The sequence below is a fragment of the Ranitomeya variabilis genome, chromosome 6 (genome assembly GCF_051348905.1).
Source record: "Ranitomeya variabilis isolate aRanVar5 chromosome 6, aRanVar5.hap1, whole genome shotgun sequence".
NCBI classification, from domain to species: domain Eukaryota; kingdom Metazoa; phylum Chordata; class Amphibia; order Anura; family Dendrobatidae; genus Ranitomeya; species Ranitomeya variabilis.
In genome coordinates this window covers 445,751,650-445,773,823 of record NC_135237.1, presented here as the reverse complement: position 1 = coordinate 445,773,823, position 22,174 = coordinate 445,751,650, and the positions used below count along the sequence as shown (strand labels likewise).

The 22,174-nt window shown below is 43.9% G+C and overlaps 1 protein-coding gene across 3 annotated transcripts in view; it reads right to left on the bottom strand.

Moving 5' to 3' along the window:
- LOC143782706 (chloride channel protein D-like) overlaps window positions 1-22,174 on the bottom strand; it is a 337,940-nt gene that overhangs the window by 108,400 nt on the left and 207,366 nt on the right. The window lies entirely within an intron of this gene.

The window sequence follows — 22,174 nt, the reverse complement described above, 5'->3', positions numbered from 1 at the left end:
AATGCAAAACAAACTTAGGACTAAGAGTCCAACTTAGCTGATAGTAGTCTAGAAGCAGGAACATGCAACAGAAAGGCTCTGGTTACATTGATGGCCGGCACTAGAATAACTGAGCAGCAAGGCTAAATAGGATACTCCCATATCCTGATGGAAACAGGTGAACAGAGAAAGTGAAGCACACAAGTCCAGTACCACCAGTGACCACCGGGGGAGCCCAAAAACCAAATTCACAACAGTACCCCCCCCTCAAGGAGGGGGCACCGAACCCTCCCAAGAACCACCAGGGCGATCAGGATGAGCCCTATGAAAGGCACGGACCAAATCAGAGGCATGAACATCAGAGGCTGTCACCCAAGAATTATCCTCCTGACCGTAGCCCTTCCACTTGACCAGATACTGAAGTTTCCGTCTGGAAACACAGGAGTCCAAGATCTTCTCCACAACGTACTCCAATTCACCCTCAACCAACACCGGAGCGGGAGGCTCAACGGAAGGCACAACCGGTACCTCATACCTGCGCAATAATGACCGATGGAAGACATTATGGATAGAAAAAGATGCTGGGAGGTCCAATCGAAAGGACACGGGGTTAAGAATCTCCAAAATCTTATACGGGCCGATGAACCGAGGCTTAAACTTAGGAGAAGAAACCCTCATAGGGACAAAACGAGAAGACAACCACACCAAGTCCCCAACACGAAGACGAGGACCAACACGACGACGGCGGTTAGCAAAATGCCGAGTCTTTTCCTGGGACAACTCCAAATTGTCCACCACCTGTCCCCAAATCCGATGCAACCTATCCACCACAGTATCCACTCCAGGACAATCCGAAGACTCCACCTGACCGGAAGAAAAACGAGGATGAAACCCCGAATTGCAAAAAAAAGGAGAAACCAAAGTGGCAGAACTAGCCCGATTATTGAGGGCAAACTCCGCCAACGGCAAAAAGGCAACCCAGTCATCCTGATCTGCAGACACAAAACACCTCAAATAAGTCTCCAAGGTCTGATTAGTTCGCTCAGTCTGGCCATTAGTCTGAGGATGGAACGCAGACGAAAAAGACAAATCAATGCCCATCCTAGCACAGAACGCCCGCCAAAATCTAGACACGAACTGGGTCCCCCTGTCAGAAACGATATTCTCCGGAATACCATGCAAGCGAACCACATTTTGAAAAAACAGAGGAACCAACTCGGATGAGGAAGGCAACTTAGGCAAGGGCACCAAATGAACCATCTTTGAAAAACGGTCACACACCACCCAGATGACAGACATTTTCTGAGAAACAGGGAGATCAGAAATAAAATCCATAGAGATATGAGTCCAAGGCCTCTTCGGAATAGGCAAAGATAACAACAATCCGCTAGCCCGAGAACAACAAGGTTTGGCCCGAGCACAAACATCACAAGACTGCACAAAAACTCGTACATCTCGAGACAGGGAAGGCCACCAGAAGGACCTAGCCACCAAATCCCTGGTACCAAAGATCCCGGGATGACCTGCCAACACAGAAGAATGAACCTCCGAGATGACTCTACTGGTCCAATCATCAGGAACAAACAGTCTACCAGGCGGGCAACGATCAGGTCTATCCGCCTGAAACTCCTGCAAAGCCCGTCGCAGGTCTGGGGAAACAGCAGATAATATCACCCCATCCTTAAGGATACCTGTAGGTTCAGAATCACCAGGGGAATCAGGCTCAAAACTCCTAGAAAGGGCATCCGCCTTCACATTTTTAGAACCCGGTAAGTATGAGACCACAAAATTAAACCGAGAGAAAAACAACGACCAGCGCGCCTGTCTAGGATTCAAGCGCCTGGCAGACTCAAGATAAATCAAATTCTTGTGATCGGTCAATACCACCACCTGATGTCTGGCCCCCTCAAGCCAATGACGCCACTCCTCAAAAGCCCACTTCATAGCCAAAAGCTCCCGATTACCAATATCATAATTTCGCTCGGCGGGCGAAAATTTTCGAGAAAAGAACGCACAAGGTCTCATCACGGAGCAGTCGGAACTTTTCTGCGACAAGACCGCCCCAGCTCCGATCTCGGAAGCATCGACCTCAACCTGAAAAGGAAGAGTAACATCAGGCTGACGCAACACAGGGGCGGAAGAAAAGCGGCGCTTAAGCTCCCGAAAGGCCTCCACAGCAGCAGGGGACCAATCAGCAACATCAGCACCCTTTTTGGTCAAATCAGTCAAAGGTTTAGCAACATTAGAAAAACCAGTTATAAATCGACGATAAAAATTAGCAAAGCCCAAAAATTTCTGAAGGCTCTTAAGAGAAGAAGGTTGCGTCCAATCACAAATAGCCCGAACCTTGACAGGATCCATCTCAATGGAAGAGGGGGAAAAAATGTACCCCAAAAAAGAAATCTTTTGAACCCCAAAAATACACTTAGAACCCTTCACACACAAGGAATTAGCCCGCAAAACCTGAAAAACCCTCCTGACCTGTTGGACATGAGAATCCCAGTCATCCGAAAAAATCAAAATATCATCCAGATACACGATCATAAATTTATCCAAATATTCACGGAAAATGTCATGCATAAAGGACTGAAAGACTGAAGGGGCATTTGAAAGACCAAAAGGCATTACTAAATACTCAAAATGGCCCTCGGGCGTATTAAATGCGGTTTTCCACTCATCCCCCTGCTTAATTCGCACCAAATTATACGCCCCACGGAGATCAATCTTAGAGAACCGCTTAGCCCCTTTTATTCGAGCAAACAAATCAGTAAGCAGTGGCAGAGGATACTGATATTTGACTGTAATTTTATTCAAGAGTCGATAATCAATACACGGCCTCAAAGAGCCATCCTTTTTAGATACAAAGAAAAAACCGGCTCCTAAGGGAGATGAAGAAGGACGAATATGTCCCTTTTCCAGGGATTCCTTAATATATTCTCGCATAGCAGCATGCTCAGGTACAGACAGGTTAAACAAACGACCCTTTGGAAATTTACTGCCCGGAATCAGATCTATGGCACAATCGCAATCTCTGTGAGGAGGTAGCGAACCAAGCTTAGGCTCCTCAAAAACATCACGATAATCAGACAAAAATTCCGGAATCTCAGAGGGAATAGATGACGAAATGGAAACCAAAGGTACGTCCCCATGAGCCCCCTGACATCCCCAGCTTAACACAGACATAGCTTTCCAGTCAAGGACTGGGCTATGAGATTATAACCATGGTAATCCGAGCACCAAAACGTCATGTAGATTGTACAACACAAGGAAGCGAATCATCTCCTGATGGTCTGGATTCATACGCATAGTCACTTGTGTCCAGTATTGTGGTTTATTACTAGCCAATGGTGTAGAGTCAATATCCTTCAGAGGTATAGGAACTTCCAGAGGCTCTAGATCAAACCCACAGCGCCTGGCAAAGGACCAATCCATTAGACTCAAAGCGGCGCCAGAGTCGACATAGGCATCCGCGGTAATTGACGATAATGAACAAATCAAGGTCACAGACAGAATAAACTTAGACTGTAAAGTGCCAATTGAAATAGACTTATCAACCTTTTTTGTACGTTTAGAGCATGCTGATATAACATGAGTTGAATCACCACAATAGAAGCACAACCCATTTTTTCGCCTAAAATTCTGCCGTTCGCTTCTGGACAGAATTCTATCACATTGCATATTTTCTGGAGCCTTCTCAGAAGACACCGCCAAATGGTGCACAGGTTTGCGCTCCCGCAAACGCCGATCAATCTGAATAGCCATTGTCATGGACTCATTCAGACCTGTAGGTGCAGGGAACCCCACCATAACATCTTTAATGGCATCAGAGAGACCCTCTCTGAAATTCGCCGCCAGGGCGCACTCATTCCACTGAGTAAGCACAGACCATTTACGAAATTTTTGGCAGTATATTTCAGCTTCATCTTGCCCTTGAGATAGGGCCATCAAGGCTTTTTCAGCCTGAATCTCTAAGTTAGGTTCCTCATAAAGCAACCCCAAAGCCAGAAAAAACACATCCACATTGAGCAACGCAGGATCCCCGGGTGCCAATGCAAATGCCCAGTTTTGAGGGTCACCCCGCAGCAAGGAAATTACTATCTTAACCTGCTGTGCGGGATCTCCAGCGGAGCGAGATCTCAGGAAAAGAAATAATTTACAATTATTTTTGAAATTCAGGAAACGAGATCTATCCCCGGAGAAAAATTCTGGTATAGGAATACTAGGTTCAGATATAGGAGCATGAATAACAAAATCCTGTAAATTTTGAACCTTCATAGCAAGATTATTCAAACCTGTAGCCACACTCTGAGGATCCATTTTAATAAGGTGAGATCAGAGCCATTCAAGGATTAGAAGGAGAGAGAGAGACAAAGGCCGCAATTAGAGCAGAAATGCAACTGAGTCAACTAAAAAGCAAGCTCAGAGGAAAAAAAAAAAAAAATCTGCAGACTTCTTTTTCTCTCCTTTCTTCTGCCAACGGTTTTAACCCTTGGCCGGCCATACTGTCATGATTCCCAATGGCAAGGGAAAGTCAGAGAACATAAATAACAGAACAGCTCTTGGGTGATGGAATCTCGAGCTGACCATGAGCTAAACCTATCACACAACTAACAGTGGCCGGGTGACGTACCTACGTTTTATCCCTAGACGCCCAGCGCCAGCCGGAGGACTAACTAACCCTAATAGAGGAAAAGACAGACCTGGCTTACCTCTAGGGAAATTCCCCCAAAAAGGAGACAGAAGCCCCCCACATATATTGACGGTGAGTTCAGAGGAAAAGACATACGTAGTATGAAGGTAGGTTCAGCAAAGCGAGGTCCGCTTACTAGATAGCAAGAAGATACAATAGGGAACTTCACGGTCAGCTGAAAACCCTATTAAAATACCATCCCGAAATTACTTTAAGACTCATGTGTCAACTCATGACACCGGAGTGGCAATTTCGGCCCACAAGAGCTTCCAGCTACAGAAACATAACATAACTGTGAACTGGAACAAAAATGCAAAACAAACTTAGGACTAAGAGTCCAACTTAGCTGATAGTAGTCTAGAAGCAGGAACATGCAACAGAAAGGCTCTGGTTACATTGATGGCCGGCACTAGAATAACTGAGCAGCAAGGCTAAATAGGATACTCCCATATCCTGATGGAAACAGGTGAACAGAGAAAGTGAAGCACACAAGTCCAGTACCACCAGTGACCACCGGGGGAGCCCAAAAACCAAATTCACAACACACTCCGCTCTGCTTCACCGCTGACAACGAGCCCACAGCATCACACCTCTGGGGCTCCCACTTCTCCCACCCAGTGCCCGCGGCATTGCCTCTTGTGACCAGGCTCCACCACCACCTCCCCTCCCAGGTAACCTGCCTTAACCCCTTCATGACCGTGGGATTTTCCGTTTTTCCGTATTCGTTTTTCACTCCCCTCCTTCCCAGAGCCATAACTTTTTTATTTTTCCGTCAATTTGGCCATGTGAGGGCTTATTTTTTGCGGGACGAGTTGTACTTTTGAACGACATCATTGGTTTTACCATGTCATGTACTAGAAAACAGGAAAAAAATTCCAAGTGCGGTGAAATTGCAAAAAAAGTGCAATCCCACACTTGTTTTTTGCTTGGCTTTTTTGCTAGGTTCACTAAATGCTAAAACTGACCTGCCATTATGATTCTCCAGGTCATTACGAGTTCACAGACACCTAAAATGACTAGGTTATTTTTTACCTAAGTGGTGAAAAAAAATTCCAAACTTTGCTAAAAAAAAAAAAAAAAAAAAAAAAAAAAATTGCGCCATTTTCCGATACTCATAGCGTCTCCATTTTTCATGATCTGGGGTCGGTTGAGGGCTTATTTTTTGCGTGCCGAGCTGGCATTTTTAATGATACCATTTTGGTGCAGATACGTTCTTTTGATCGCCCGTTATTGCATTTTAATGCAATGTCACGGCGACCAAAAAAACGTAATTCTGGCGTGGATTTTTTTCTCATTACGCCGTTTAGCGATCAGGTTAATGCTTTTTTTTTATTGATAGATCGGGCAATTCTGAACGCGGTGATACCAAATATGTGTAGATTTGATTTTTTCTTTTATTGAATTATTTTGATTGGGGCGAAAGGGGGGTGATTTAAACTTTTATGTTTTTTTTATTTTTTTCACATTTGTTTTAACTTTTTTTTTTTACTTTTGCCATGGTTCAATAGCCTCCATGGGAGGCTAGAAGCAGGCACAACTCGATCGCCTCTGCTACATAACAGCGATCATCAGATCGCTGCTATGCAGCAGAAAATCAGGTGTGCTGTGAGTGCTGACCACAGGGTGGCGCTCACAGCTACCGGTGATCAGTAACCATAGAGGTCTCAAGGACCTCTATGGTTACAATACTGAAGCATCGCCGACCCCCGATCATGTGACGGGGGTCGGCGATGACGTCATTTCCGGCCGCCCAGCCGGATGCGGTAGTAAAATGCCGCTGTCTGCGTTTGACAGCGGCATTTAACTAGTTAATAGCGATTGGTGAATCGCGATTTCACCCACCGCTATTGCGGGCACATGTCAGCTGTTCAAAACAGCTGACATGTCCCGGCTTTGATGCGGGCTCACCGCGGAGCCCTGCATCAAAGCAGGGGACCTGACGTCAGACGTACTATCCCGTCCGACGTCAGGAAGGGGTTAAATTCGGACTAAAAGATGGACCCCCATATTATTAAAAAAAAAATGTTTTCCTATTTTCCTCCCCAAAATTTGGAGTGCGTCTTAACCCCTTCACCCCCAAGGGTGGTTTGCACGTTATGGACCGGGCCAATTTTTACAATTCTGACCACTGTCCTTTATGAGGTTATAACTCTGGAACGCTTCAACGGATCCTGGTGATTCTGACATTGTTTTCTCGTGACATATTGTACTTTATGATAGTGGTAAAATTTCTTTGATATTACCTGCGTTTATTTGTGAAAAAAATGGAAATTTGGTGAAAATTTTGAAAATTTCGCAATTTTCCAAATTTGAATTTTTATGCAATTAAATCACAGTGATATGTCACACAAAATACTTAATAAGTAACATTTCCCACATGTCTACTTTACATCAGCAACATTTTGGAACCAAAATTTTTTTTTGTTAGGGAGTTATAAGGGTTAAAAGTTGACCAGCAATTTCTCATTTTTACAACACCATTTTTTTTTAGGGACCACATCTCATTTGAAGTCATTTTGAGGGGTCTATATGATAGAAAATAGCCAAGTGTGACACCATTCTAAAAACTGCACCACTCAAGGTGCTCAAAACCACATTCAAAAAGTTTATTAACCCTTCAGGTGTTTCACAGGAATTTTTGGAATGTTTAAATAAAAATGAACATTTAACTTTTTTTACACAAAATTTAATTCAGCTCCAATTTGTTTTATTTTACCAAGGGTAACAGGAGAAAATGGACCCCAAAAGATGTTGTACAATTTGTCCTGAGTACGCCGATACCCCATATGTGGGGGTAAACCACTGTTTGGGCGCATGGGAGAGCTCGGAAGGGAAGGAGCGCCGTTTGACTTTTCACTGCAAAATTGATAGGAATTGAGATGGGACGCCATGTTGCGTTTGGAGAGCCACTGATGTGCCTAAACATTGAAACCCCCCACAAGTGACACCATTTTGGAAAGTAGACCCCCTAAGGAACTTATCTAGATGTGTGGTGAGCACTTTGACCCACCAAGTGCTTCACAGGAGTTTATAATGCAGGACCGTAAAAATAAAAAATCATATTTTTTCACAAAAATGATGTTTTTGCCCCCAATTTTTTATTTTCCCAAGGGTAAGAGAAGAAATTGGACCACAAATGTTGTTGTGCAATTTGTCCTGAGTACGCTGATACCCCATATGTGGGGGTAAACCACTGTTTGGGTGCATGGGAGAGCTCGGAAGGGAAGGAGCGCCGTTTGACTTTTCACTGCAAAATTGACAGGAATTGAGATGGGACGCCATGTTGCGTTTGGAGAGCCACTGATGTGCCTAAACATTGAAACCCCCCACAAGTGACACCATTTTGGAAAGTAGACCCCCTAAGGAACTTATCTAGATGTGTGGTGAGCACTTTAACCCACCAAGTGCTTCACAGAAGTTTATAATGCAGAGCCATAAAAATAAAACAAAATTTTTTTCCCACAAAAATTATATTTTAGCCCCCAGTTTTGTATTTTCCCGAGGGTAACAGGAGAAATTGGACACCAAAAGTTGTTGTCCAATTTGTCCTGAGTACGCTGATACCCCATATGTGGGGGGGAACCACCGTTTGGGCGCATGGGAGGGCTCGGAAGGGATGGAGCGCCATTTGGAATGCAGACTTAGATGGAATGGTCTGCAGGCGTGACATTGCGTTTGCAGAGCCCCTAATGTACCTAAACAGTAGAAACCCCCCACAAGTGACACCATTTTGGAAAGTAGACCCCCTAAGGAACTCATCTAGATGTGTTGTGAGAGCTTTGAACCCCCTAATGTTTCACTACAGTTTATAACGCAGAGCCATGCAAATAAAAAATATTTTTTTTTCCACAAAAATTATTTTTTAGCCCCAGTTTTGTATTTTCCCAAGGGTAACAGGAGAAATTGGACCCCAAAAGTTGTTCTCCAATGTGTTCCGAGTACGCTGATACCCCATATGTTGGGCTAAACCCCTGTTTGGGCGCACGGGAGAGCTTGGAAGGGAAGGAGCACTGTTTTACTTTTTCAAGCAGAATTGGCTGGAATTGAAATGGGACGCCATGTCACGTTTGGAGAGCCCCTGATGTGCCTAAACAGTGGAAACCCCCCAATTATAACTGAAACCCTAATCCACACACACCCCTAACCCTAATCCCAATGGTAACCCTAACCACACCTCTAACCCAGACACACCCCTAACCCTAATCCCAACCCTATTCCCAACCGTAAATGTAATCCAAACCCTAACTTTAGCCCCAACCCTAACCCTAACTTTAGCCCCAACCCTAAATGTAGCCATAGCCCTAGCCCTAACCCTAGCCCTAACCCTAGCCCTAACCCTAGCCCTAACCCTAATGTGAAAATGGAAATAAATACATTTTTTTATTTTTTTTATTTTTCCCTAACTAAGGCTACGTTCACATTAGCGTTCTGCGCCGCAGCGTCGGGCGCCGCAGCGTCGCCGCATGCGTCATGCGCCCCTATATTTAACATGGGGGCGCATGGACATGCGTTGCACTTGCATTTTGCGACGCATGCGTCACTGCGGCGCACGCGTCATGGCGCAGAGGACGCAGCAAGTTGCATTTTTTGTGCGTACAAAATCAAGCAAAAAAAGGACGCATGCGGCGCAAAACGCAGCGTTGTGCATGCGTTGTGCATGTGGTGTTCCTGCGTTGTGCGTTGCGTCGCCGACGCTGCGGCGCACAACGCAAATGTGAACGTAGCCTAAGCGGGTGATGAAGGGGGGTTTGATTTACTTTTATAGCGGGTTATTTAGCGGATTTTTATGATTGGCAGCCGTCACACACTGAAAGACGCTTTTTATTGCAAAAAATATTTTTTGCGTTACCACATTTTGAGAGCTATAATTTTTCCATATTTGAGTCCACAGAGTCATGTGAGGTCTTGTTTTTTGCGGAACGAGTTGACGTTTTTATTGGTAACATGTTCGGGCACGGGAGATTTTTTGATCGCTTTTTATTCCGATTTTTGTGAGGCAGAATGACTAAAAACCAGCTATTCATTAATTTCTTTTGGGGGAGGCGTTTATACCGTTCCGCGTTTGGTAAAATTGATAAAGCAGTTTTATTCTTCGGGTCAGTATGATTACAGCGATATCTCATTTACATCATTTTTTTATGTTTTGGCGCTTTTATACGATAAAAGCTATTTTATAGAAAAAATAATTATTTTGGCATCGCTTTATTCTGAGTACTATAACTTTTAAATTTTTTCGCTGATGATGGTGTATGGCACCTCGTTTTTTGCGGGACAAGATGACGTTTTCAGCGGTACCATGGATATTTATATCTGTCTTTTTGATCGCGTGTTATTCCACTTTTTGATTGGCGGTATGAGAATAAAGCGTTGTTTTTTGCATCGTTTTTTTTTTTTTTTACGGTGTTCACTGAAGGGGTTAACTAGTTATGTAGTTTTATAGGTGGGGTCGGTACGGACGCGGCGATACTAAATATGTGTACTTTTATTGTTTAATTTTTTTTTTATTTAGATAAAGAAATGTATTTATGGGAATAATTTTTTTTTATTATTTATTTATTTAGGAATTTTTTTTTATTTTTTTTTTACACATGTGGACATTTTTTTTTAACTTTTTTACTTTGTCCCAGGGGGGGACATCACAGATCGGTCATATCACCGATCTCACTGACAGGGCTGCAGGCTTACCAGCGTCTGCACTGAGCAGACACTCGGTAAGCCACTTCCTTCCCTGCAGGACCCGGATGCCGCGGCCATCTTGGATCCGGGACCTGCAGCGAGGAAGGAGGTAGGAGACCCTCGGAGCAACGCGATCACATCGCGTTGCTCCGGGGGTCTCAGGGAAGCCTGCAGGGAGCCCCCTCCCTGCGCGATGCTTCCCTATACCGCCGGTACACCGCGATCATGTTTGATCGCGGTGTGCCGGGGGTTAATGTGCCGGGGGCAGTCCGTGACCGCTCCTGGCACATAGTGCCGGATGTCAGCTGCGATAGTCAGCTGACACCCGGCCGCGATCGGCCGCGCTCCCCCCGTGAGAGCGGCCGATCGTGCTGGACGTACTATTCCGTCCTTGGGAAGTAGGGCCCACCCCACATGGACGGAATAGTACGTCCAATGACAGAAAGGGGTTAAGGTCTAGTGCGTCTTATAGTCTGAAAAATACGGGTAATCCATTTCAACAGAAAGCAGCAAAAATGCTGCAACCACACTGCGAAAACGCTGAAAGACCCATGTTTTGAAAGCAGTGTTTTTACTGCCAAGAGAGCAGGTTTTGGAAAAAAAACATTACAAAATCGTAAGATGTGAATAGCCTAATTCTGCACTCTTTGTGGAGCAATCCAGACCTTTATTCATATGTTCTCTGTTTACATTTTGTGTTAGCTCTCATTTTTATTTATCCTCTTTTAACGGTCTTTAATTCTTAATTATAATCTAAATACATTTCCTTACGGGGTGTGTCCTGGCCATAATGGAGGAAGGCTGCTAGTCCCTGAGCTCCTACTTCCCTGGCCGAATAAAGCCCTGCAACAGCCCAGAAACTGACTTTACTGGAGTCTATGCCTGCTAAATGGAGGCCTGCACGCCCCAACACCCCTTCTGGACCCCCTGTGGAGTACTCTGCAAGTATATCTCGCTTTTTAAGAAGCTCTGGGAAGAGGCCTTGGAGCTGCACTGATCCTAAGATGACTGATCCCTCCCCCAAGCCCTGCAGCACTACACATGAGGCAAAAAACAAACAGAGAGAGAAGAAGACACTGCAGGCCTGCACTGAGGTTTCCAGAGCGTCTGTCACCAGACTGTTTACTCAGGAGAGGCCCCTGGAGGCCTCCTGCAGGGGGTCTCAGATGAAGGTACCGCAGGGGAGAGGGAGGATGGTGGGGGCTCGGATCATGGGACTGTACAAACAGAGGGAGAAGCGGTGAGGTCCTGGACACAGAGAGCTGATCTCTACCCCTCCCAAACTGAGTGGCCTGTGCTGCAGGAGACTCAGCTGCCCCCTAGCCTGTCACCTCGGCCACTTACACCTGCAGAGGGGGTGCTTCAACAACTCTCTATTCAGAAACCGGGCTGTGGAGCAGGTTATCTCCCCCCTCTACTAAATCACCCCACAGAAGCCACAGGGGGTGAACGACGAGTGGAGCCGACCATCAGTGGAGGCCCCAGTGGTTCCCCTATTTTACCAAATATGCGGCCACAAGATAGCCCTGACCCAGACATGTGGGAAGCTTTTAAGGCCCGTATTAGCAACGTTCCAACTAAAGAGGAACTTGAGGGCTTTATCTCCAGGGTGGAGAACTCCTTTAAAGCTGAAACAATGGCCCTGAGAGGGGACGTCTCAGCTCTAGCGGGCAGAGTCACACTTACTGACACTACTGTGGAAAATCTCTCCAGCAAGATCCTAGCCCTTGAGGATAAACTGTCAGCCCAGACGTCCACCTTTGAGAGCTTTCTAGACCATATGGAGGACTTGGAGAATCGAGAGAGAAGGCAAAATCTGAGAGTGAGGGGTCTACCGGAATCAGTCCAAGCCAGTGACCTAACTGCGTCTCTTCAAGCTTTGTTCAATTCCGTTAGGAACACTGCCCCAGAGTTGGGTATTGAATTTGACAGAGCTCATAGGTCGCTGGGTCCTCCCCCTGAGGATGGAGGTCTGCCTAGAGACGTGATTTGTCGTTTTCATAGGTACCAAGTGAAGGAAGAAATCCTCAACTGTTCCAGAAAGACCCAGGAGATCCGTTTCCAAGATTGCCAATTACAGTTCCTCTCGGATCTGTCACGGAGAACCCTCCAAAAGAGGAGAGCTCTGCGACCTCTACTTAACCTCCTTCGCCAGAGCCAGATCCCCTATTCTTGGGGATATCCGTTCCGCCTTCAGGTTTGGCGGGGAACCCAGATGGTGTCCTTATCTCACCCCAGGGAGCATCGTTCATTTCTCTCCCTTCTGAACCTCGAGGATCCGGGCCTACAATTCCCTGACTGGCCTTATCCCGTTGGTCAGGATATGGGCCCTATGCCACAGCGCCGAAAGAGGGCGCGTCGCAACCGTGGAAGAGGCCGCACTAGATCTCGTGGTAGAGGACAGAACTGTAATGATGTATCTGAAGACGGCTGATATGCAAGCGTCCAGTATTTTTGGTTCAGTCGGTTGCAGACCCTTAGGTCTTTGGTCTAGCTTTAGGCAGTAATGGCCGTGTTGATGATATATGCTTTGCTCTTTTCCCTTGGTCATTTTCCCTTCCCTCTCCACTATTCCATTCTCTTCCTTCCCCCTTCTTATTCTTCCCCCTCCCTCTCCTCTCCTTTGATTACCCCTTCCCCCCCCTTTTTTCTTCTCCCTTTCCCTCCCCCTCTGGTAGTTCGGTTGTACTGGGTAATTTTGTGTATTTTTTTTGTCTCAGGGAAGTTCGCCGGGGAACATGGTGTGTTATACAGCTATATTGTTTATCGAATCCGTCGGTATATGATTTATTTTGTTATATATTGTTTTGACTTTCTTCCTTTCTTCAGTGGAAAGGACACGACCCGTTAAGGGGTTATACGGTTGGTCCAAACCGTGATATTTGTAAAACGACTATACCCCATATCTTAAGTAAGAGTTTTTAATTTTCAGCTCCCCCAGGGGTACAATTTACTGCTACATTCCTTTTTTCTTCTATATTTGCCTACTCTTTTTCTCTTCTTTTTCTTCTAATTTGCTGCGTCTTGTTTTCTGCTCTCATCTCTCAGGTGCCAGGATAACCCCTTTTTGGGGCCTAACGGTTGGGTACTCGACGTTCTATTGAAAAATGGGTTCCTTAAAATTTGGTTCCCTAAATGTACGGGGATTCAATACTCCCCAAAAACGAAGCCACGTACTTTCAGATATGCACAAGCTAGGGGTTCAGATACTTTTTCTTCAAGAAACTCATTTTAGAGCTGACCGGATACCAGTTGTCGGGGGTAAACTTTATGATAGATGGTCCCATAGTTCCAACCCCGAATCGAGGACAAAAGGTGTCTCAATAGCCTTTTGCAAGAATTTAAATATCATATTGATAGACAAGGTCATAGATGAAGGGGGACGCTATATTTTTATGAAAGTTAAAGTTGCTGAACGGATCCTGACCCTAGTTAACTGGTATCTCCCGAACCGGAAACAGCCTAAGGTCTGCAAGTCTCTATTGTTGAAACGGTCTTCATTTGCAGAGGGCCAGGTTGTGATAGGTGGTGATTTTAACTTTGTCTTTGATCCCAAACTAGATACCTCCTCTGGTCGGGGGGCGGTCCCATCGAGAAAGGTGAGAGCCCTACAAAAATTCTTACTTAAACTACATCTGATAGATGTTTGGAGAATCCTCAATCCTAGAGGTAAGGATTATACTTTTTATTCTACTCCACATAACTCCTACAGCAGAATTGACCTTTTTCTGGTCAGCAGGGGGGTCTTATCTTGGAGGCCTGATGCCAAGATTGGTAATATGGTTCAATCGGATCATTGCCCTATTTTTCTATCCTTGGAGATACCCGGGCTGGCTATGAAAAAATTCTCATGGAAATTGAATGGCAACCTTTTACGAGACACCACCTGTTTGAGTGATTTGAAATCTGACATTGCAGCGTTCGCCCATACTCATGCGTCAGATCCCACACCTCAGGCAATTAAATGGGAAGCACTGAAGTGCATCATGAGAGGCACCTTAATCAAACATGGGGCTAGAATCAAAAAACTTCAGACTGAGGAAATAGACGCTTTGCTGTCACAAATTCAGACCCTGGAAAGTAGGCATAAGAATTCGAGGTCCTCTGAGACTTTGGTCGAGCTCACTACAAAAAGGCTTGAACTTAAAGGCCTGCTGGATAGACGGTTTATGGGTGACAAGGAAAGAACTAAAGGGTTTTTCTACAAAAGAGCTAATGTTTGTGGGCGCCCTCTAGCACGACTGCTTCATCCCAGATCGGGTCCCACCCTTATCTCATCACTCAAAAATGATAAGGGCCAACTGGTCCATAGTAATGAGGAGATCCTAGAGGTCTTTCAAAAGTTCTATAAATCCCTGTACAACATTAGGGGCAGGTTCGCTGACTTGGATCCCACCACGTTGAAAAATAAAATTAAATCTTATATGAATAGGATCAAGGTTCCGTCCCTCCCTGAGGCGGATTTGGCGGTCCTGGAAAAGGACGTTACCCCTGAGGAGCTGTCAGAAGCTGTTAAATCCACGTCCACCTCTAAATGTCCTGGGCCGGATGGGTTCACTCCCTTATTCTATAAATCCCTTCTATCTGACTTGCTTCCCCAAATGGTCCTCACCTTTAATGCGATTTCTGAGGAGAATAGCTTTACCCCCCAGTCCCTAGAGGCTCATATTTCTGTTCTGCCAAAGCCTAATAAAGATCCCCTGCTGGCCGGGAGTTATAGGCCATTCTCCCTGATCAACGTCGATGTAAAATTATTTGCCAAGGTATTGGCTGACAGATTGTCGGGACTTCTCCCATCTATTATCGACCTTGATCAGGTGGACTTTGTCAAGGGCCGGGAGGCGCGGGACAGCATTATCAGGTCTCTTCTCCTTAATGAGAGGACCAAGATGCAAAAGTCCCCTCTTTGTCTTCTGTCGATTGACGCGGAAAAGGCCTTTGATAGAGTCCATTGGGACTTTCTACGGGAGACTCTGACCCATATTGGCTTACAATCCAATTTCCTGGGGAAAATTATGTCATTATATTCAAAACCCTCAGCTCGTGTTAGAGTCAATGGATCTTTGTTCGATCGTTTTTATATTCAGAACGGTACTAGACAAGGCTGCCCGTTGTCGCCCCTATTATATGTTTTAGTTATTGAGCATTTGGCTAAGGCTATCCGAGTTAATGACAGTATCTCAGGGATTCAGGTTGGAAACTCTAACCATAAAACGGCCCTATTTGCCGACGACATCCTCCTCTTCGTCTCTAACCCAGTCGTCTCTTTTCCAGTGCTTATGAAGGAGTTTGAATCCTTCGGGGATTTAAGTAACTTCAAGATTAATTACTCCAAAACTGAGGTCCTAAACATTTCTCTATCTTCTTCCGTGGTGGCTTCCTTGAAGCGGGCCTTCCCCTTTGGATGGCAACAGGATCAGATTTCATATCTCGGGGTGAACCTCACCTCGGATCCTCTTCAATTATTTTCTTTGAACCATCAGGTCATTTTGAACAGGGTGGGATCCCTTCTGGAGTCTTACGGCCCATTGAGGCTGTCGTGGCTCGGTAGGATTCAGGTGATTAAGATGGATATCCTGCCGAGATTTCTTTATATCTTTCAGGCGATTCCCATTTGGCCACATAAATCGTTTTTTATTAAAATACAGTCCTTGATTTCCCGTTTTATCTGGAAGGGGAAAACACCGAGGGTGAGTTACAAGGTTTTATCTAGGCCACGCCAGTTTGGTGGGGTGGGTCTACCCAACCTCCGAAACTATTGCAGGACGGCCATATTAGTTCGCCTCTTGGACTGGAAATATAAAATTAAATTTAAAAAATGGGTAGAGTTGGAACAAGAATGGTCCGATTTGCCTCTTCATTATCTTCAGTGGATCCCAAAGCAATATGCTCTTCAACGGGGGAGATTTTCCTTCTTAACCTCAGAGGCTATGAGGGCATGGCACTGCAGTGGTGTGAAGGGGTGCGCTCCTCCTGGGGCCCACCTTCTTACACCTATTTTTTGCAACCCGGCATTTCCTCCGGGCATTCACAGGAAAGCCTTCATGGGATGGAAATACGAGGATGACATACGGGTTGGTGATATCTTACAGCGTGGCGAGATTCCCACCCTCTGTTCCCTCCAAACCCAATCTCCCTCCACTAAACTTCTTTGGTGGGAGTACTTGCAGGTCCGGTCCTTCCTGGCCTCTTTGAATTTGCCAAGGGGTTCGAACTGTAGACTCTCTCCCTTGGAACTGTTGTTTGCCGGTGGAGATGCCCCGAGCAGGGGAATCTCTTCCCTCTACTCAATTTTTTCAACACCTGACTCTGACGCAAGGCTCTATTTCCAGTCTGCTTGGGAGAAGGATTTAGGGCGGACTTTGTCGGATGAGGAATGGGAGCGTTGCTTCCTGATGAACCATAAACTCCCGAGTTCCAGTGAGGCCTCGGAGAAGGGGTATAAACTGCAATATAGGTGGTACCTCACACCTGACAGGTTACACAAATTTTCTCCCTCAATTTCAAACTGCTGCTGGAGGTGTGGAAATGGCATTGGCTCCCTTTTGCATATCTGGTGGGGCTGCCCCTTGATTAGAACATTCTGGGACCAAGTGTTCCGAAATTATGGTTTGATCACAGGCAAGCACATCACCGGTACTCCGGAGATTGCATTGCTCTCCATGATTCCCGGTTCGGTGGGATCCCAAAAAAAGGACATCCTTAAATTTTGCCTAGCGGCTGCTAGGACGGTAATCCCCCGCCGATGGCGAGACCCAGTTCCCCCCGATGTTGTGGAGTGGTTTTCAGAATTTGAAACCATCTTTAGGATGGAGGAAATTGATGCAGACCTTTCACAGACAAGGGTCTCCTTTTTAGGTATCTGGACTGAATGGATTCTATTTAAAGATTCTGCTCGTTTCCCTGACCTGTTTACCTGAATACACCTGTCTATTCTACAGTCGATTACTAAGCTACTCTTCTTTTCGTGTTCTCCTTTTATATTTCTTTTCTTGAGCCCAACCTACTTGGGCTCCCCCCTCTATTTCCTCCTCTTTCTATCTCCCCCCTGGGTGAGCTGTTCACCTTCCACCAGCTCGGTGTGATAGGTCTGTACCATGATTTACCAGTTACTTTTATAATGATACTATTTGCGTGCATGTCTCGCTCTAGGGGACATGGGCGAACTGATTTTAGGTATGCTTTCTTTTATTCACGGTAATGAAAGTCCTCGCCTGTTGCGGGGGCAAGGAGTTATTGCTTATATGTTAAAGTTACCGTAGTCATTCTAGAGGGTTTACTCCCTCTAATTTTTTTTTCTTTTCTTTCTTTTATGTAAGATTTATGCAAGGTTTGTGAACGAGTATTTTTTGTGTTACTCTTCTCGAATTGTATATTATAAGAAAAAGTACTTTGATCATTGTCGTAGTTTTCAACTACTGTTTTTCTTGTAAAATTCTCTTCTCTTTAATAAAAATATATTTACCCATAAATACATATCCTTTTTAATCAAATCACCCGTGAAGACTGGATCTTTGCTTGGAACCCAAATGTCCGTATCAGCAACGAGAAAAGATGGAGTATATGCTAATAATATAAATTAGTTTACCAAGATTAGGGTAGGTTCACACAAACATAAAAACAATTTCATCCAGAAAAGTGCGACGATTTTTTTGCTTACTTGTCAACCATATACAATCCTTGTTTTACAGCAGCAGCTATTAATCCTTTAGAGGACCATTTACAGTTTCCTATGTTACAGAATCCGTAAAAATCAAATCCTAGACTGTGTCTCCATAGGGCAGATGATTTTTTTTTCATGCATCCGTATACCTAAATGACTGAGTCTCACCCGATTTATGAACAAACTAGTGTGATTTTTTTCACACACAGATTTGGTCAGTGAAAAAAATCATTCATCTGCACTGCCCCATTGAATAATATTGGTCCGAGTGCTGTCCGATTTTTTTTTTTTGTACCGTATAGCACTTGGATCGAAAATACAGTCATGTACACAAGCTCTTGTGATGATGCTACCACTAATTAATATGCTTAAACAGGAGAAAAATGAGTCATATTAGGCCTGGATATAATCAAAATATCCTTTATTGTAAGTCTGATATCAATTTTACTTTTAAAACAGATGTACAACACAGTACATAGATAAATTCACTAGGTAACTAAACTGTGACTATAATGGTGCAACCCATAAACCGGGACACATAGCAGGACATAAGTGTTAGGAGGTAATACGAAAATTCCCGGGACGGGACCGGGACCTAGTTCGGACATTTCATCACAAATGGGTAATTGATACATTTATTTTTGGTTACACAGTCAGTATGGGCATATCTATGTGGCACATGACGGCGGTATGTACTGTGGCAATTTAGCCGTGAAAGAATATTGAACTCTGCTATGTGCTGCAGATCTTGGGCCTTTCTTTCTGTTGGTATGCATTGGACTTTTTTCGTATTACCTCCTAACACTTATGTCCTGCTATGTGTCCCGGTTTATGGGTTGCACCATTATAGTCACAGTTTAGTTACCTAGTGAATTTATCTATGTACTGTGTTGTACATCTGTTTTAAAAGTAAAATTGATATCAGACTTACAATAAAGGATATTTTGATTATATCCAGGCCTAATATGACTCATTTTTCTCCTGTTTAAGTAAGTTTATGATTGAGTGGCTCTAAATGTAAAAGAAATTTACTGACGTTTAATTTATGTTTACACTAATTAATATGGCGGCTAAGATCTATAAATTATGTTGTCACTTTTAGATTGATAAAGTAAGTGTTCACATTAGACAGACTTGCAAAAAATAGATCAGGATTAGTGCAAGAACTGCTCACCAAAAAACTAATAACATTAAAAATTAACCTTTATTAAACTTATTTTAAACAACCAACAAACACATATAACGCCTATAATCCATCAGATTTTGAACACTGAAATCTCCATGTGCCTCCTGATGAACATCTAGGTTCACGTTGTTGATACTGCTAATATTATCATGGTGGATACTGGAATTAGGACTTAGTGGTACATTTACATTTGCTAATATGCTCTTAAATGCTTAGAAATCAGGATAGCTATCCTCATTCATGAACACCTGCATGACTACTTATTCTCTGAAACACAATGCACCACTAATTGAACAGCGCAGGAGTTCATGACCCTTAATCCTTGCTATGTGTTGCTTGTTTTTTGGGGGTCCAATCCTCTGAGATATCCTGAGACGGGGTATACCCCAGTACAACCACCCCATCCTCCCATTCAAATAGTAAAGCCCCCCCTCCCCCCCCCACACACACACACACTTTATGTTGATGCATTTCTGGCACTACTGTTGGAGGGAGAGGAATAAGGGTTATTGACGGTGAGCTGTTGGTGAGCTGGGGCACCATTTCCATTCAAGTTTAGGGTGCCAACCTCCGCAGAAAGGAGGGGATTCCTTTTATTAGGGACTTTGGAGGGCAAGGTATAGGTTACACTCCCCCCCCCCCCACTCCTCTCATAAAATTAATGTTTTTCTGGATTACTGACTGATTTTGCTAAGCCAATGGATACCAATGAGATTACCTGGATTACTTAGATCTGTAGGCCAATAGAATGGTTGGCACTTGGTGCATTGGCTCACATTGATTATTTTCTCACCCTTACCCCTTTTTTTTGTCTTGGTCCAAAAACATCTCCCTTAAGGACATACAGTTGTATGTACACCCCATGTAGATATCCTGCCTTTATAAACAGGTGACTTGTTATTGTTTGCCTGCAATGGAGTGGCGCTCACTTCCAGTGTAGTTCTCAGAGATGAGTAAGGACTTATAGGGATCCTTTAGGGTGAGCAGCCGTCAAGTGGGGGTGCCAATTTGCGTTCAAGATAGGGTGACAACCTCCACTGGTAGAAGGTACATTCTAGGGGTTACTAGGGTGAAACAGGCACAGCCAATTTGGCACCCCATTTAGATTTGATTATTTTGTATACCAGTAACACCTCAGTTGCCTGGCTAGGCGTTATAGGCGTTATATTTGTTTCTTGGTTGTTTAAAATAGGTTTAATAAAGGTCATTTTTAATGGTATTAGTTTTTTGGTGACCTTAGACAGAACCACCATATGCACAATAATTGATGAGTATATTGAAATAATGAACAATAAATTAGTCAACGTTTTCTTTCTTTTAATATACTAAGTAACTAATATCACAGCAACATCGGCCAAATGTCTTTTAGTCTACCACCCAGAATCATATTTGATAATCTAAATCACATAGCTTTCCCATCGTGGGATGACAGATGGATTCACACATGGGGTTTGTTACTGCACTGTGTATGGGGAGAATCCATCATATATGTTGTGGCAGCAGAATTATCTGCAAGGAAATACAGCCAGAAAACGACAGTGACAGCAGCTGCAAACAGACAAAATGCTACACAAGTAAAGAGCTTCTTAATACTAATATTTAACTACGGCCCATGTTTAACATTTCCTAGTAAATCCACATGATGAGCCGTGCGCACAGCAGAGGAGGGCATGTTATTATTACTTTAGATTCTGCCAGTCATGATCTGGTTAAATAGTGGACAAGATATTTCCAGTGGTTCATGTGCTCAAGTGTCAACATATTACTATTGACGTCAACTACCCTCTACAAATCGGGGCTATTCTTGACTTTGAGGTCACAGCATTTGTTTTTATGTTATTTTCATCAATGTTCCTCTAACAAGAACTGGTAAAACAACCATGGAGCTTTGCTTTTTTTGCAGCACATGATGCATTTCTGAAAGAGGTTGTCCACTACTTTAACACCAATGGTCAATTAATTAACCAATTAACCATTAGACATTGACTTTGGGGGGGCCCAATTTTCATCTGCATACAAATATTATACTATACCTGTTCACAAATTTACCTATATCGCTATATAATAATAAACTGGGTAGTTTGGTTAATGTTAATGAATGATGAGGTGGTGATTGTTTTCTGTAGAGAGCGAATCAAGTGAATCATGCCAAATACTGCCCATACAGGGGGTTGGGGGGCAAGATCTGCACAGGGGCCCACCGGGACATTATATGGTCACTATCATGAACTGAGAATAAAATGTGGTTTTGTGCTCTAGAGAGTCACCAAAATCAGACCAAATCAATTGATTTCATTGCCATGTGCTATGCTTAGTTTTTTACATTGTGGCTGTACTGGAAGTACTCTGGGAGATCCCAGCATTAGTAGTAGATTTATTAAAATCTACATGCCATAAAAATTTAATCTTTACCTCGTGTAAATGCTGCTGTTCTCCTGACTCTGCGATTGTTATGAATCCACCTAACAGTTGCCTTGTCCATTCCATACTTAGTCATTTTTTCAATAAGGATGGTGTTAGATACTTTGTCAAATGCTTTGCTGAAGTCAAGATATACGATATCAACAGTATTTCCCTGATCTACCCAGTCAGTGATTCAGTCATAGAAGGAAATTAAGTTAGTCTGACATGACTTATTAGTTACAAAAATATTTGCAAAAGTATTTCATCTGAAGAAACTGTGTGAGTTAGAATAGACTCCAGTATCAGATAGGTTGATGTTTAATTCTTTTTCCCATGAGATTGGAAAGTTGGTTTATAAGAATTAATTGGCAAGATTAGGTAGTTCTATATTTTTGAGATCCCTCTAGCAACAGGGAAAGGAATTGTTGATAGAAGGTCAAGCCAGGACCATTGTCTTGTAGTCAGGAACTTTGTTTCAAAAAGGGATAGGATATGAGAAACATGATTTTGTTGTAAGAAATTACTGGGGTGACAGGCAGCTTCCTCTGGCCAGGAGTCTATCATAAGGATTTTGTTA